The sequence below is a fragment of the Suricata suricatta genome, chromosome X, assembly GCF_006229205.1.
Source record: "Suricata suricatta isolate VVHF042 chromosome X, meerkat_22Aug2017_6uvM2_HiC, whole genome shotgun sequence".
Taxonomy (NCBI): domain Eukaryota; kingdom Metazoa; phylum Chordata; class Mammalia; order Carnivora; family Herpestidae; genus Suricata; species Suricata suricatta.
Genome location: NC_043717.1, coordinates 96,165,769 through 96,180,613, shown reverse-complemented (window position 1 = coordinate 96,180,613; position 14,845 = coordinate 96,165,769). Strand labels below are relative to the sequence as shown.

The following is a 14,845-nucleotide window of genomic DNA, read 5'->3' as shown; positions in this document are numbered from 1 at the left end:
GCCCGAGCGGGACGGGAGGCCTGCCGCTCGCGCCCGCGCCCGCGCCTCAGGGACGGCCACGCCCTCCGGCCGCTCGGGGACTCACCGCCTCTGCGCCCACGGCTCTCTCAGGCTCCCCGGGGTAGCTGCGCAGGGCGCAGGCGCACGCCCGCCTTACGGACTACATTTCCCAGCAGACACCGGAATACCCTCCCGCCTTCTGGCCCCCTAAGCAAGCTGACGTGGGAGGGGTCGCCACTTCCTTGGCCTCCTCTGGGCCTCCAGCCTCTATGGAAGTGTTCCCGTTTCCGGTGTTAAGCGCTTCTGGAGCCCAGGGGCTTGGGTGGGACGTTCCCGGTCCCTGATCCTAGGGAAGGCTTCTCTCCCAGCAGCCCTAGAGAAATCGGAGTGGTGGGGACCCCCTTTACCTCTGTTAGGACTGAGTCACTGATTCTCAAATCTCTCTGTGCAGGAAGAATTTCTTGGGAGAGCCTGGTAAAAAATTCAGATTTCTGGGCCCCTTCCCAATACCCTAACACATCGCATCTTGCATGAGCTGGAGAATTCGCACCTTAACAGGCTTTCCTGGGCTTATGACTCTGGTCTTGGACTCAGGTCACAGTGGCCTTGAGCTACCTTTCTACTTTCTTCTCTTGAAGTCCCCAGCAAGTACCTTGCTACCCCGCGTGCGCCTCTCCACTATCCACCGACCCCAGAGGGCTTCTGGGACTTTGGGTTCGCCCAGTGGCCATGTCTCTTGTCTTGTGATTGGTCCCTCGCGGGCCCTGTGCTGGGGTCACGTTTTCCCTCCTGGGTGAGCTGGCGCAGGGCCAGCTGCGATGCTGGGAGACATCGTCCTCACATTGGTCCCCAGCAGGTGCTGATGGTGTTTGAACGCCAGACTTTAGTGCTGGTACTTCCCTCGTGGGACCAGGTCCTAGTCCTGCGTGGGCTCCAGACAGAGGAGGGAGCCGCCCGAGACTGTGCCTCCCAGATGTGGGCAGAAGCGAGACGGGGGGCCAGCACCCCACCGCCCCCCCAAACCCAAGAGGCCCTGGCACCACCAGAGACAGCTCCGCCAGGGCGGAGGTGGGCTGGTGGGCTGGTGGGCTAGGTCGGGGAGCCCGGGACAGGCGGATCCTGCACATGCTATTTATCGTGGCACGGGGCTCCGGACGTCTTTGCTGGCGGTAGCGACTGGTTTTGGGGTCAGGATGTCTAGGATCCTGACCATGGCATCTGGCCCGGGCTCCCAGGAGCGAATACGGCTCCTGATGTGACACCCCAGGAGTTACTGTGCCTGCAGCCAGGAGCTGCCTTGCTGCCCATTCACCCCCTTTCCCCCCACCCCACCCCAATGGGGCAGACTGGTGGCCTCCTGTCTCTGTTTCTGTGGCTCCTGGCGCTAGGTCCTGGGAAACTGTCCGGCGATTCCTGGAGCTTTGCCACCGGTGGGTGTTTTCGGCCTGAGATGCTCACCCTGAAGCAGATCTTGGAGCTATTGGTGTCCAAGTGGTCCCTGGCCCTCCTGTCCCAGGAGGTGACAGCTGGGTGCAGAAGCTGCTTCCACCGAGCTGTGAAGATGTGCGTCTTGCAGCGTCTATGCAGAGAGCTTGTGAGATGAAGGAGAGAAGAGAGAGATGAATTGAGAGAGAGACAGAGATCTTTTATCTGGGTTCATTGGCCCTGAAGCCTGGGATACCAGGGAGGCTTACTTCCCCATTCAGATTTTCTTGATTGCCCCGAGCACACCTTACTTGGGCAAGTGAATTTTTGTTCTTTCAGCTGGACCTGTGATCCTCCAGATTTTCCCCGGTGCAGAGTGAACAGGGTAGAGCGCCTGTCCCACAGGGAGGCCGTGTCGCTGCTGCAATGGTCAGTGTCTGCTCCAGTTAGACCCTAGGGATTCAGATCCTGGCTCTGCTCACTGCCCACTAACAATTCGACTTTGGGCAAGGGACTGTTGCCCCTTTGGCCACACCTCCCACACCTCCCAAATGGCTCAAATGTTATATGGTGGTTTTGAGGCCTAAAGGGGGAGCACCGTGCGTATTTGACGGCCCTGCTGGCACGTCTGGGCTAAAACTGTTAGCTGTCCTGGCCTGGTGGCCGAGCCTGTAGGTCCAGCTACCCCGGAGGTTGGGCCAGGAGGACTGCTTGGGCACAGGACTTCTGGGCTGGAGTGCGCTCTGCGCGTGGGGTGTGTGGGCTAAGGTCGCCATCTCTTGGTTAACTTCTCAATTGCGGGAGACCACCAGGTTGCCCAGGGAGGGGTGTGCTGGAGTCCAGTTCCAGCAGGTCCAGGGGTCCCTGAAAGGATGGATGATGTCAGCACGAGAGAGTGTGAGAGAGCCACATGTTTCCTTCTTGATCACCAGGCAGGCATCTCTGCTCTGTCTGCATTGGTGTCTTTGTTTTAATTGATCAAGCAATAAATGACATCAGAAAATAGGAATTGTTTACGTGACTAACTCTTAGTGATAAGATGCTTTAATCATCGAATGTGTACAGAAACAAGTTTTACAGAAGTATTTTTTAGAACCATTCTTGGCGCCAGATTCCCAGATTAAAAAAGCAACCTATCTTGTTTTGTATGGGTTGGTTATTGGCCAATATTTATGACTTTGTTTTTTAATTAACAAGTTACAACCAAATCATGTAATGTTCTTACAGTGAATTTGAGTAAATTTTATAACCCAGAATATAACAGTATATTTTTAGTAGAAAACAGGATTAACATACATATTATTAAAGTTAGTAAAGATAAGATGAAAATATAGGTTAAGTTGCATATAGATAGGCTAAGAGTTATTGTGATTGGCTTATAAACTACAAGAGAGTAAAAGAAAAGAGGAAAAATGTTTATTAACAAGTTGTTTGAGAAAGCCCTTTTTTTGATGTAAGCACAATGGAGGCCCTGTGTGTGTTGGCCTTGGACCTGGGTTTCCCACATTCTTATCTATCCTCATAACTGAAGTCAGTCTAAGGGAGGATATTTGTCAAATGTAGACTTTGGGAGGGGATCATGTTCTGACCTTGTCTTCTACTTCTAATCTTCAATTTAGGCTCCAATTTTCTTTGGACTAGACTCAGATGGACTTTGTTTTTGACCTTGCTTTTAATTCTTATCTCCAAATTAGGCTCCTTTTATCCAGGCCAGACTCAAATGCAATTTTTGTGTTTTTAACCTCTTCAAGTCTATGTTTTGGGTCTGCCAGGCTCATTAGAAGAGTCTTTGTCAAATATTTATAGTGTTTTGATCCAAAATCTCTTATACAGGGACAGGAAAATGTTTTTCCTTATGGGGTAGCTGTGTGGGAATATTGGTCTGACTTGGAATGCTGTAAGGCCTAATTAATAGCAACAGGCTTAATTTCACATGAGCAGTAGTAGTAGAAGGACATACCAGTTTTGCCTCTCATTACAGGAGCTGTACAAACGTCTGCCACTTCCTCGCTGTGACTGTGTTATCCAGCAAGGCCGATACGGCTCCCAGCAGGGGTACACCCGCCCAGGCCAGAAACTGAGCAGGGCAAAATGCATACATGGACCAACAGTGGGCTTGTGCCTGTGAACAGCCTCTGGCCTCCATCCTGGGCACCATAGGGGGACCCATCTCTACACAAACACAACGGTCAGCTGTTGTTGTGTTAGGGTTGCCAGTCTGGTCCCGTCCGCAGACCTGCATCTCAGTGAATGGTGAGCTCAGAAAAACAGTGTGGCTTGAGGAGTTGAGGTCATTCCCCCCAGAGTCCCCCAAGTTAGGTTGTCTGGCAGTGAGGAATGGGAGCCACTGGTCGGGGAGGGAAGAGAGAGTGGAGTACATGGGAAGAGGTGTGGGGGAAAGGTGTGCACTGGGAAGGAGGTCTCCCCACACCCTCCACATACAATCACATGCACGCATTTTCACTCCTTAAGCCATTTTAAACTCTCGTTGGGTCCAAAGTGATGAACTGGTCTTCTGTTATAAGAGTTTGTCCTCAGATCTTGGTAACAATTTCCCTTGCTGTTGGGCCCTTTTATGATAAGGGAGGGCTGGTTGGTTTTCAGGTCACAAGCAGTGGGCTGAGGACAGAAATGCTTTTGAAGGAAACTTTGCCTCAAGGAAAAGCATGAATATCACTGAGCTTCAAGCTGTGGCCAGTGGACACTTAGGGAAGCCCTGAAGTCTAGATTAGTTGCTACTTCTGGCTCATTAGGTCTAATCAGCTTTTCGTCACCAGTGTAATAGTCCTTTGTGATGTCTTGTGGAAGGGAAAGTTGATCAAGATTCCCAGAACTGGAGGTGCCTGGGTGGCTTGGTTGGTTGAATGTCTGACTCTTGATTTTGGCTCAGGTCACGGTCTCTCAGTTCGTGGGATTGAGCCCTGTGTCGGGCTCTGCATTGCCAGTTTTGAGGCTGCTCGAGATTCTCTCTCTCTCAAAATATATAAATAAACTTTTTTTTAATCTTAAAATAAATAAATAAATAATTTCCAGGAACTAAATTAGGACACAGGGTTAGAATGTTGAGAAATGCCTGATGATGATGCTGGAAACGTATGGCTGGCCTTACCGGCTGAAACCACATGGCTTCTGGTGGTCTTTACTGACAGTTATTGAGGAAAAACATGTGGTCGATCAATAGCTACATACCAGGTACCAGGGGATGGGTTGATTTGCTCAAGCAATGAAATCACATCTGACATAGTAGCTACAACCAGAGACCCCACATGGGGGAGAGTTGACAGTAAGGCCCTGTTGTCCTCCAGGATGCATCTCGTTTCTGCACAGGCTAAATCTGCATAGTGAATTGGGGTATAGTGGGAATCACCATTCCTACTCGTTTCAGGTCCTTGACGGTGGCACTCACCTCTGAAATCCCTCTTAGAACGTGGCATTGCTTCTAGATTACTATTTTTCCCAAAGTCAGGGAACAAATGTGGGTATACCTGTTCCAGTTATAGTCTGAAACTGGGGAAATAGTCAGGGTGAGTTTGGGGACTTCGTGGACACACTGTGAAACAGTTCTAAGGTAAAACTGCATTAATCACCTGATTTCCATGAGCCCTCGACTCTGATTGGTGGGCCACAGCAATGCTTTTGGTCTGCTGGAATTAGTGTCGATTCAGAAGCAGTGTTCACTACTCCCCTGAAGGTCTGTTTATTTCCATTTCCCTAATGCACAGTCACCTGGTAATAGGCCATAGGTCCCTTTGGGGGAAGGTTGGCAGAAAGATTCACATTATATATTTTTGGCAGTGTAGTGAGGTCTTTCCTTAAGGGACCTTGCATCCCCTTCCTTCAAAGGATTCTAGGTATAAAAACTGGCTCAAATCTAAGAGTTGACTAAGGGGCCATGACTCTGTGATGGTGATTCAAGTTAGATTTCTGCACACTCAACCAGGAAGACATCCATTTAAATAGCTCAAGTAAGAATTTGGTAGACTGTCCTTTTATTTCTCTTCAAGGGACTGCATGATCAACTATGACAAAAAGCTAATCCCTGGATTTTGGTAGAGGGTATACAAAGTGAACTGTCCACATTTCCCAACTTTTCTGTGTGTAGCAGAATCCTCATGAGAAAAAGTTGTGGAAAGTCTTTAAAAAATCATGGTTCAGGGCACCTGGGTTGCTCAGTTGATTCAGCATTTGACTTCGGCTCAGGTCATGATCTCGTGGTTTCTCGGATCCAGCCCTGCATCAGGCTCTCTGCTGACAGCTCAGAGCCTGGAGCCTGCTTCGGACTCTGTGTCTCCCTCTCTCTCTGCTCCTCCTCCTGCTTGTGCACACTTTCTCTCTCTCTCAAAAATAAATAACTATTTAAAAAATTAAGAAGCAAAAAATCATGGTTCACACACACCCAGGGACACACAAGAAAGGGGACACTGCATGAAACAGGACCCGTGTACCTTCTGATCACAAGCACATCAAAGCCCAGGGGAAGAAAGAATAACCCCTCAATTCACTTTCAGGCATCAAGCACATGAAGTGAGTCAAACCGTAAAAACATTGACACTAATTCTGTAAAGGGGTCGCACTTAGTGTCTGTCTCCTTTCACTGGGACCATCTCCGCCGTCTCCCTGTCATTCTTCAACTGCTGCGGTGCCCAAGGTGGAGCCCAGCCACTCCAGGGAGCCCCAGATATGGAGGGGAGTCCAGATCCCTGCTCCTTGGCATTGGGCTCCTCCGGAGTCTGTCTGCAGGCAGTGGAGGGAGGGTGTGCCGTTTCTCTTTGTAGCTCAGCACGCGACAGTTGGAGTTTTGATTCATGAGCTCATTTCCCCCTGAACCCCACGTCTTTTTCTGATTACCCAACTTTTTTTCTCCTTCTGGAGTTTCCCAGTCTCATATAGTTTCATATTAACACATCTGAGTGAAGACTTTTATCATAGCCAACCCACACTTCAAGGAACATGCCCTCCCTCCCCAGTGTAGCCTCCCCCACCCTCCCCCCGGCAGACCTTCCCCTGTCATCACACTAATGTGGCTCTTCCTTGAGGCCTTGAGTCTTGAGCCTGGAACAGTGAGGAGCCCCAGATCCCTGAGAGGCCCTAGAAAGGCCCCCCAGTGAGAGTCCTCGCCCCGCCCCCATCGTGCACTTCTGCTGGCAAACTGCACAGGTACAGCCTTTCTCTGCGGTTCTCCTGAGATGACGCTACACGAAGCATCACGTCTAAACCATGGGCCTGGTGCACGTGTGTGCTGGTGCCGCCTGTGGACGGTCAAAGCTGGCCGATTTCCATTCTTGTAAGTCCCCTGTCCCTGGGGTCAGTGTAAGATAACACTGGCAGGACTTTCAGGGGGTAACCAGCTATGGGAAGGCAGGATTGATGATCCTCCATTCTCTCATAGTGGTGGTTCAGACAGCAGGTCCATGCCCCATCCTGGAGGATCCCATGAGGTCACTGCATGGTGGTTTCTTTTGAGAAGCAAATTGTGCTCAGAGATTCAGCCATGTATGTAATACAGGTTCGCTTAGGAATTTCATAAGCCCCCAGCATACAGGGTAATGTCTTTTTAAAATTAGTTTATTTATTTTTGAGAGACAGAGAGAGAACACAAGTGAGGGAGGGTCAGAGAGGGAGGAGAAACAGAATCTGAAGCAGGCTCCAGTCTCGGAGCTGTCGGCACAGAGCCTGACACTGGGCTTGAATTCCCTAACAGTATCTGTTCTTTTCTTTTTTTTCTTAAATTTTTCTTATTTTTTTATGTCTTTATTTTGAGAGACAGAGACAGAGAGCGAATGGGGGAGGGGCAGAGAAAGAGGGAGACACAGAATCCAAAGCAAGCTCCAGGCGCCAAGCTGTCAGCACAGAGCCCCATGCAGGGACAAAACCAACTGACTGTGAGATCCTGACCTCAGCCGAAGTCAGAAGCTAAACAAACTGAGCCACCCAGGCACCCCACTAACAGCGAAAGTTAGGTCAGATGCTTAACCAACTGAGCCACCCAGGTGCTCCCAGGGTAAGGCCTTTTAACAACCGAATACAGAAACATCATAATCCAAATGGGTCACACTATTGTTCCAGGTGGGGGAGATGACAAGAATCAAGTCCAGATTGAGTTAGGCCATACCTTGAGGTGAGCTGGCACTTGGGAGAGATGGCTTAGCCAGCTGACAGCTGACCTCAGGCTACCACCGCAGAAGTAAAAGCCCCCGTTGCTGGAGCTGGTTGCTAGGGACCCAAGGTCACTACCAGTGTTGCCGGGCAAGAAGATGGCCTTCCCAGGGCCAGTGTGTGGCTTTCATCACAGTTGGAAACAGAGGCTCTTTTGCTGTGGCAGTGCCTACTGGCCCAAGGTCTTTGGAGGACTGTTTAGATTAGCACAGTGTGGCCTTGCCCAGACCAAACAGTCTTGGATTGCCCTCCCAAACTCTTGGTATCTATAGTCAAAATGTCCCTTTACACGGACATGTTGCTTCTTCATATTTTTTTATAGATAAGCCCCCAGTGCGGCTTTCAGCCACTGAGGTGCTGTGTCCTTATCAGTGAGAACAAATGAGATAATGACATCCTGACACAATTTGCTTCTATCAAAACCACTTTTTGTCCGTGTCATAAACAAGTGGATTTGAAATAACACCAAACCATCGCACAACAAAGAAACGGCGGAGTTTGTACATTTTATATTCCTATGTTTACATGACATTATGCTCTACTATTTCTGAAAGAAACCAGAACAGATTTCAACTGGTTTTATACAAAAGCGAGGTTGATCCCTGGCACCTAAGACCCAGTGGGCAAAAAGAATGCCTATGAGACGTGGACCGACCCGAGCAAGGGCCATGCCTCCACGTGGCAGCTGGAGTGGGAGAGCCTGGCAGAGGGCTGCTGGGTAGAGAATCAGTCCCACATTTGTAGAACAATGAAAACAAAGCCCTAGTACCAGACCTAGGCCAGGGAGGTGGAAGAAGTTTTATAACAACAAAAATCCCTGAATTGTTTGATTTTTTTTTTCAGGAAGTCACTTCATCTAAAAATTTTTACTGGAGCAGTAAAGGAATGTATGGATCTAAACCTCAAACCAGAAATTTGAGGTTTTAGACTCACAGCCTTTTAAGAATTTTAGAAAGATTATTGGTGAATCTCTGTATCAACACACATAACTTGAGAATACACAAAATCACCAGGGCTGGTTTAAGAGTTATAATTTACCTTAACGTTTCATGAGAGTTGAAATAACTAAGTCTTAATATCTATTACAGGAAAACCTACCGGCAAATTTCTTAGCATTAGAAGAATTCCTAACTCCAAATGCTAGGAGCCCAAGAATAGCAAGAACATGGGGTGGCTGGGTGGCTCAGTCCATTAACCAACTTATTCTTCTTAATCTCAGCTCTGATCTTGATCTCAGGGCCCTGAGTTCAGGCCCCATGCTGGGCCTGAAGCCTACATTAAAAAATTAGGAAGAACAGTTGAAAGGAGAAAAATGCATATATTTTTAAACATTTTTATTTTATTTTTATTTCATTTTATCTGTCTTATTTTATTCTATTATTATATTTGAGAGAGAACCACTCATCACGGAACCTGACATGAGGCTCGATCCCACAACCTTGGGATCATGACCCCAGCTGAAATCGAGTTGGACGCTCAACAGACTGAGCCACTCAGGTGCCCTGAAACATTTTTTTAGCTTTCAATCTCACTTGTGGGCACTTTTAATAAAAATTGACTTCCATTCTTGAAGGAACATATCATTTCTTTCTGATAATATTATTTCTTACTAAGAGAGGATTATAGACATTTCTTCCACAGGGGAAAAAGCCTAAGGTTATCCCTTGCCTGACAGTGATACAAAGCACGTGTGCAGAGAGCACAGCAAAGGTAAATTCAACAGTATCACAAAATGGTTGCTGATGAAAAATAACCATACTACACCAAAAAGAAACCTGATAAATCTTCCATTAAAGGTCACTATTCTCAATTTCTTCCTTAGCCTGGTAAAGAGCATCTTTGAAAACCTACCGCTAATATACTTAATGGTGAAAGACCAAATACCCCTATGATCAGAAACAACGCAAGGATATTTTATAGATGCCCCGTTTCTGGACTTTTATATGAACAGAAAATATTTTAAGCTGTGGCTTTGTTTTGGCTTATTTCACTTAGCACAATGTTTTCAAGGTTCATCCATGTTGTAGGTATCATTACATCATTCCTTTGCATGGCCAAAGAATATTCCATAGATGAATACATAATTTGTTTATCCAATAATCATTTGTTGGACATATGGGTTGTTTCTTTTTTGGCTATTATGAATAAAGGTAAAACTCACATTTGTCTGCAAGTGTTTGTGTAGCCATATGCTTTCGTTTCTCTTCGGTATATGCTAGAAGTGGAATTACTGGGTCATTGGTAATTTTATGTTTACTTGTTTGAGGAGCTGCTGGACTATTTTCAAAGGGTCTGCACAATTTTACATTCCTGTAATGTATGAGGAATCCAGATTCTCCATACCTCTCCAGTGCATGTTAATTTCTGTTTTGTTTTAGGGTTGGTTTTTTTTTGGGGGGGGGACTAGCTTAGTGAGTGTGAAGTGCTACCTAATTGTGGTTTTTATTTGCATTTCCTTAGTAACTGATGACATTGAGCATCTTTGGATATGCTTGTTGGCCATTTGTATATCGCTTTTGAGAAATTTCTATACAAGTCCTTTGCCAATTTTTAAATTGGCGTTTTGACTTTTTGTTATTTAGTTGTAAGTGTTCATTATATATGCTGGATATTAGAATAATCAACTGATTTTTATCAATGATAACAAGACAATTCAATGACAAGAGGAAAATCTTTTAAACAAATGGTCCTGGCACAACTGTGTAGGGACATGCAGGAGGCTAAAATTGGACTCTTATCTCACATGATATATCAACATTAACTCAGGATAAATCAAAGACTTAAACAGGGGGCACCTGGGTGGCTCAGTCGGTTAAACGGCCAATTTCCAGTCCAGCCATGATCTCATAGTTCATGGGTTAGAGCCCCGCGTCAGGCTCTCTGCTGACAGCTCAGAGCCTGGAACCTGCTTCTGATTCTGTGTTTCCCTCTCTCTCTGCCCCTCCCCTACTCATGCTCTGTTTCTGTCTCAATAATAAACATAAAATTTTTTTTAAATTTGCAGCAAATATTTTTTTAAAAAAGAGACCTACATGTAAGTCCTAAAACTATAAAACTCTTAGAAAAAATGTAGAGGAGACTTTCCATGACTTGGATTTGGCCCTGTTTTCTTAGATATGATTCGAAAAACACAAGTAACAATAGGAAAAAATAGATAAATTGTGCTTTTAAGTTTTTCATCAATTGCCACTATTATAAGAAGGAAATCACAACTCACAGAATAGAAGAAAAATACTTCAAATCCTACATATGACAAGGTGTAGTACCCAGACGATAAAGATTTCTTACATCTTAACAAAAAGACAAACAATCCAGTATTTGTAAGTCAGAGGACTTGAGTAGACATTATTCCAAAGAGTATAGGTAAATGGCCAACACCCTCATGAAAAGATGCTCAACATCATTAGTCACCAGGAAAATGCAAATCAAAACCACAATGAGATACCTCAGACCTTGGAGTTGACCCAGAATCCCCATTTGATTATGGAGGTAACCTTGGTTAATTGCTAGGTCCTGTCGCTCAGGTGATGTCTGTGAGGTTTGCCCCATTTGGCATGGCCCTCTAGGTCCCAAGCCATAAGGACCCTTGTGCCTCCTTTTGCTGTGAGCTGCTCAGCTCAGGGTGTGCAAAGCCGCCCTGCCTGGGACAGCAGAGGCAGAGCCAGAACTCCAATGTTGAGGGGACAGGCACGGGGAGGAGGTGACAGGAGGCAGAGGGCTCGAGAGTGGTCCCCTGTAATCCAAGGTTGGAGGGGCGTGGAGGAGGGGTAGCCCTGACGTGTGGCAGGTGGAGGGTGCTGAGGGACCACTGCTCGCCAAAATCGGGGCTGGAGTCAAGCAAATGCCCCCACTATCCAGGACAGTTGTGCCTGTGGCTGTGCTGCTCTCTCAGCTCTGTCCTCTCTCGCTGTCCCCTGGTTTGTCCCCTGGGCTGGCCATGTCCACAGGGTGCCTACACCCCACCCTTGGCCTCAGCTTGCTTCTTGATACCAGAAGCCCTCACTCCCATTCCTACTTCCGTGAAGGACCATTGCCACCCGTGCACCCACTCCCCGGGGGACCTTCCAGGGATCCGGTGCCCCAGAACTGCCAACATGTACTGGGGCCTTCAGTCCAGTACATTTTTCTGCTTCAAACCACCGCCGCCTGACACGTTTCCACATTTAGCTGGATAAGGAAAAGGCTGGGCCAGACTTTGGGGAAAGTAAGAAGAGCCATTACCTTCAGGAGATGAGAATTTCCCATGTTAATATGCCCTGTGGTCTGACTTTCTAAAACCAACGAAGAAATAGAATAGAACCAAGTAAGATACACGCTGCAGTGTCTGCATGATGTTCTCATGAGCATCAGAATAAAAAACCCAAGACGAGAGTATCCAATACTTCCCACCCTGCTGGCGGCCTGGTCTTAAACAACGTGTTTCACTAGGCTCGTCACGAGGTTTTCCAGGGGAGCACAGACAGTGTCTCAAACGCACTCAGAGATGGGTCTCCATTCCCAGAGGGACCTACTTCTATGTCGCTGTTCCCTTCTGTGTCAGGTGAAAGGTGGCAGAGAAGCACCACGCAATGTGATCCCAGCACCTCCTGGCATGGGGAGCCCCTGCTTCCGTGTTACCAGGGATGGACCCCCTGCTCGGTGCACTGACCCTAAGAACGCTCCTGAGCAACAGAAACACATGAAACCAAACAGAGAGAAAACGCAGCTTTTATTTCCATAGCTGACACAAGAGAGGTGTTTGTTATTTTAAACCTAATTTCTTTTGCGTTTTCAACATGTGTGGGTGGTGTGATCAGGGAAGACCCCAGCATTGCTGGAAAGGGCCAAGAGCACCACGGCGTGGCTCAGTACAGCAGCCACCCATTTCGACAGGCTCCCATCACCTCTGGGCCTCCCCAGTTGCCTATTCAGTAAGAAGGAAACGATGTTTTGGGAAGGCCGGCTGCGCTTTGAGCGTCCACTTGTCTTCTCCCCATTGCTCGCTGTGGATGTGCTGCGTGTGACTTCAGAGTTTTCTTTGCCCATCACTCGATGACGCCACCGACGGCCTCACGAAGGAGCACGACTGAGAAGCCTGAAGAAGATGATGGAACCCGGTTGACCCACTGGACCTAGGCCTCTCTCCCCACTCCACCCACCACCTCCCCACCGCATACTCTTGTCTCCAGGGCAGTCCTATGAGATCGCTTTTTCTGGCTGGTTCCCTCGAAGAGTCAAGAACAGTTAAAGAGAAACCACTCTAAGCATTTCAGGAAGGAAAGATTCTGAGGCTGGGAACTGGGCGATGACAAATCTGGTCAAGGTCCAGACTAGCAAAGGACAAGGACCGTGAGTGGAATGACAAATTGTGTTGGAAAACCGCACTCACCCCTAATTCCTGACCATGACCTCCACACCCTTGATTCCTCCCCACGACCCCCTGACAGCCCGCCCCACTTTGTGCAGTATTTCTGAATCTGACTCAGTGCCACGTTTTATCCAGTAGGTTTGGGGTCCATCAGGTGGGTCAGTGTGGTGATGTCAGAAAGAGAGCTGACATGTTATTGGTGTATATGGGTGTTTTACCTCTCAGCCCACTGAACTTCCTCCTCAGGAAGCCTGGATGAGAGGTCGAAGAGTGAGCGAGAAGAGTCTTTGCCTCCTTGTCCTTGTGTCTTCCCCTGAGCCCCTGGGCCAGCCTGGCTCAGCCCAGAGGTATCCAGGTGACTCACAATGGCTCTCAGAACCTTTTGACCACACGTGCATTCCGAGCACTGGACATGCTCAAATGGGTTACTTCTGGTTCAGGGCTGAAAACTGGGTGGGCCAGTGGTGCCAGAGGCGGGAGGGAGTCGCCACCCACATTCAGTGACACATGGGTCAGTTGAACACTCAGAGAACCAGGTCGCACCTCTTTTACTGGGCGGCAGGGAGGGCCCAGGCTCCAAGCTCCCCTCGCGCCCCGTGTAGAACCACGTCAAGGCTCTGAGACACTGACTTCAGTGCCTAACAGACATCCCAGCGGGATGAGAAGTCCCATTAGTGTCCAATTAACAAAAGAAAGTGGCAAAACCGCCTTTCTCTTAATGAATTTCCGTCTTAGAAAAAGAAAGCAAACACCCAGGAAGTTGGTCAGGAAAGGTTGCCTGGTGTCAGTGAAACACATAAATAAGTTTTGTACACACTTCTTTTAGGAAATACAATACAAAGAAAATGTCTCATTCAACTGAGACGTGAGCATTGAAAACACCGACAAATATAATTAACTTATAAAAAAACCTAAGGAAAATTTACATGAAACATTTTCATGATTCTCCTATTTGTACACCAAAATCATATTTTAAATTACATATTATGGGGGAAAGTAAGAGTAAAATTTGAATTATTATCAATTCTTCTCTAAATCATCCTCTAAATCTCTGAACTCAGTGTGATTGCAACCATAAGCTCCAACACGATTTTGAGGGTATACTTGGAACCAGGGCCTGGGTTATAAAATGACCTTGAAGAGAAAATGGGAGGGATTACCCAAAACAGGCAGTTTGCCTTACTGTCTATGATAACATAGTCTGTAGGATGAGCAAGGAAACAGGAATCCATCATCCTGTCAGTGGCACAAAGCAGAGTCTAGATATATTTGCATATCTATGTGGGGCTCAAATAAATGATAAAGCTGGCATTTCATTCAGGTGTCACCTCAAAACAGCATCTAATGACTAAGCTGGTGTGTGTGCACCCAGGATGCATGTGTTTTTAGCACACATGTGCCTGTGTGTGTGTGCTCACACATGATGCATGTGTTCCTAGCACACATGTGCATGTGTGCGTGCACATGAGGTGTGTGTTCCTTTGCACACATTTGCCTGTATGTCCGTGGGTGTGTGGACACATGATGCGTGTGTCCTAGCACATGTTTTCAGGTCAAACAGGTGGAATCATGGAGGGGCTTCTGGGACTTCTTGTCATTTCTTCTCAGATCATTCTGGATCCCTTCAAACTTTCCAGGCTTGTACAGTTGTGCCTCTTCCCGAAGCCGCTGTGGAGCCCAGCGGTCATGGAGGAAGGACAGAATGGAGTCGGTCCTGGCGCCCATGCAGGGCATCCAGGAGGCGGCATCCAGAGACCTGAGCCCTGCCTGGGCCTGTACAAACGTGCTGAGCATCTCACTGGGAGGTAGCCGGGGAGGCACAACCATGATGAAGACCTGGCCCCGTGGCTGTGGACGCTGACACAACAGTCACCAGGGGGGACGTGGCCTTTGCCAAAAAGCCACATGACTTACTCA

General features: G+C 47.7%; 1 protein-coding gene and 1 long non-coding RNA gene across 2 annotated transcripts in view; both read right to left on the bottom strand.

The window, feature by feature from the left end:
- Window positions 1-128, bottom strand: part of ZNF449 (zinc finger protein 449) — a 24,446-nt gene extending 24,318 nt beyond the window's left edge. Inside the window, exon 1 of the mRNA XM_029930012.1 lies at window positions 86-128. The gene's annotated coding sequence lies outside the window, so the exon portion shown is untranslated. The remainder of the gene's footprint in view (window positions 1-85) is intronic.
- A 12,142-nt stretch (window positions 129-12,270) lies between these two features.
- On the bottom strand, window positions 12,271-13,272 carry LOC115284228. Its single transcript, XR_003905138.1, has 2 exons — window positions 13,147-13,272; window positions 12,271-12,655 (listed from the first exon to the last, which is right to left on the bottom strand). It is a non-coding gene; the product is annotated as an uncharacterized LOC115284228 (long non-coding RNA).
- Between the last annotated feature and the right edge of the window lie 1,573 nt (window positions 13,273-14,845).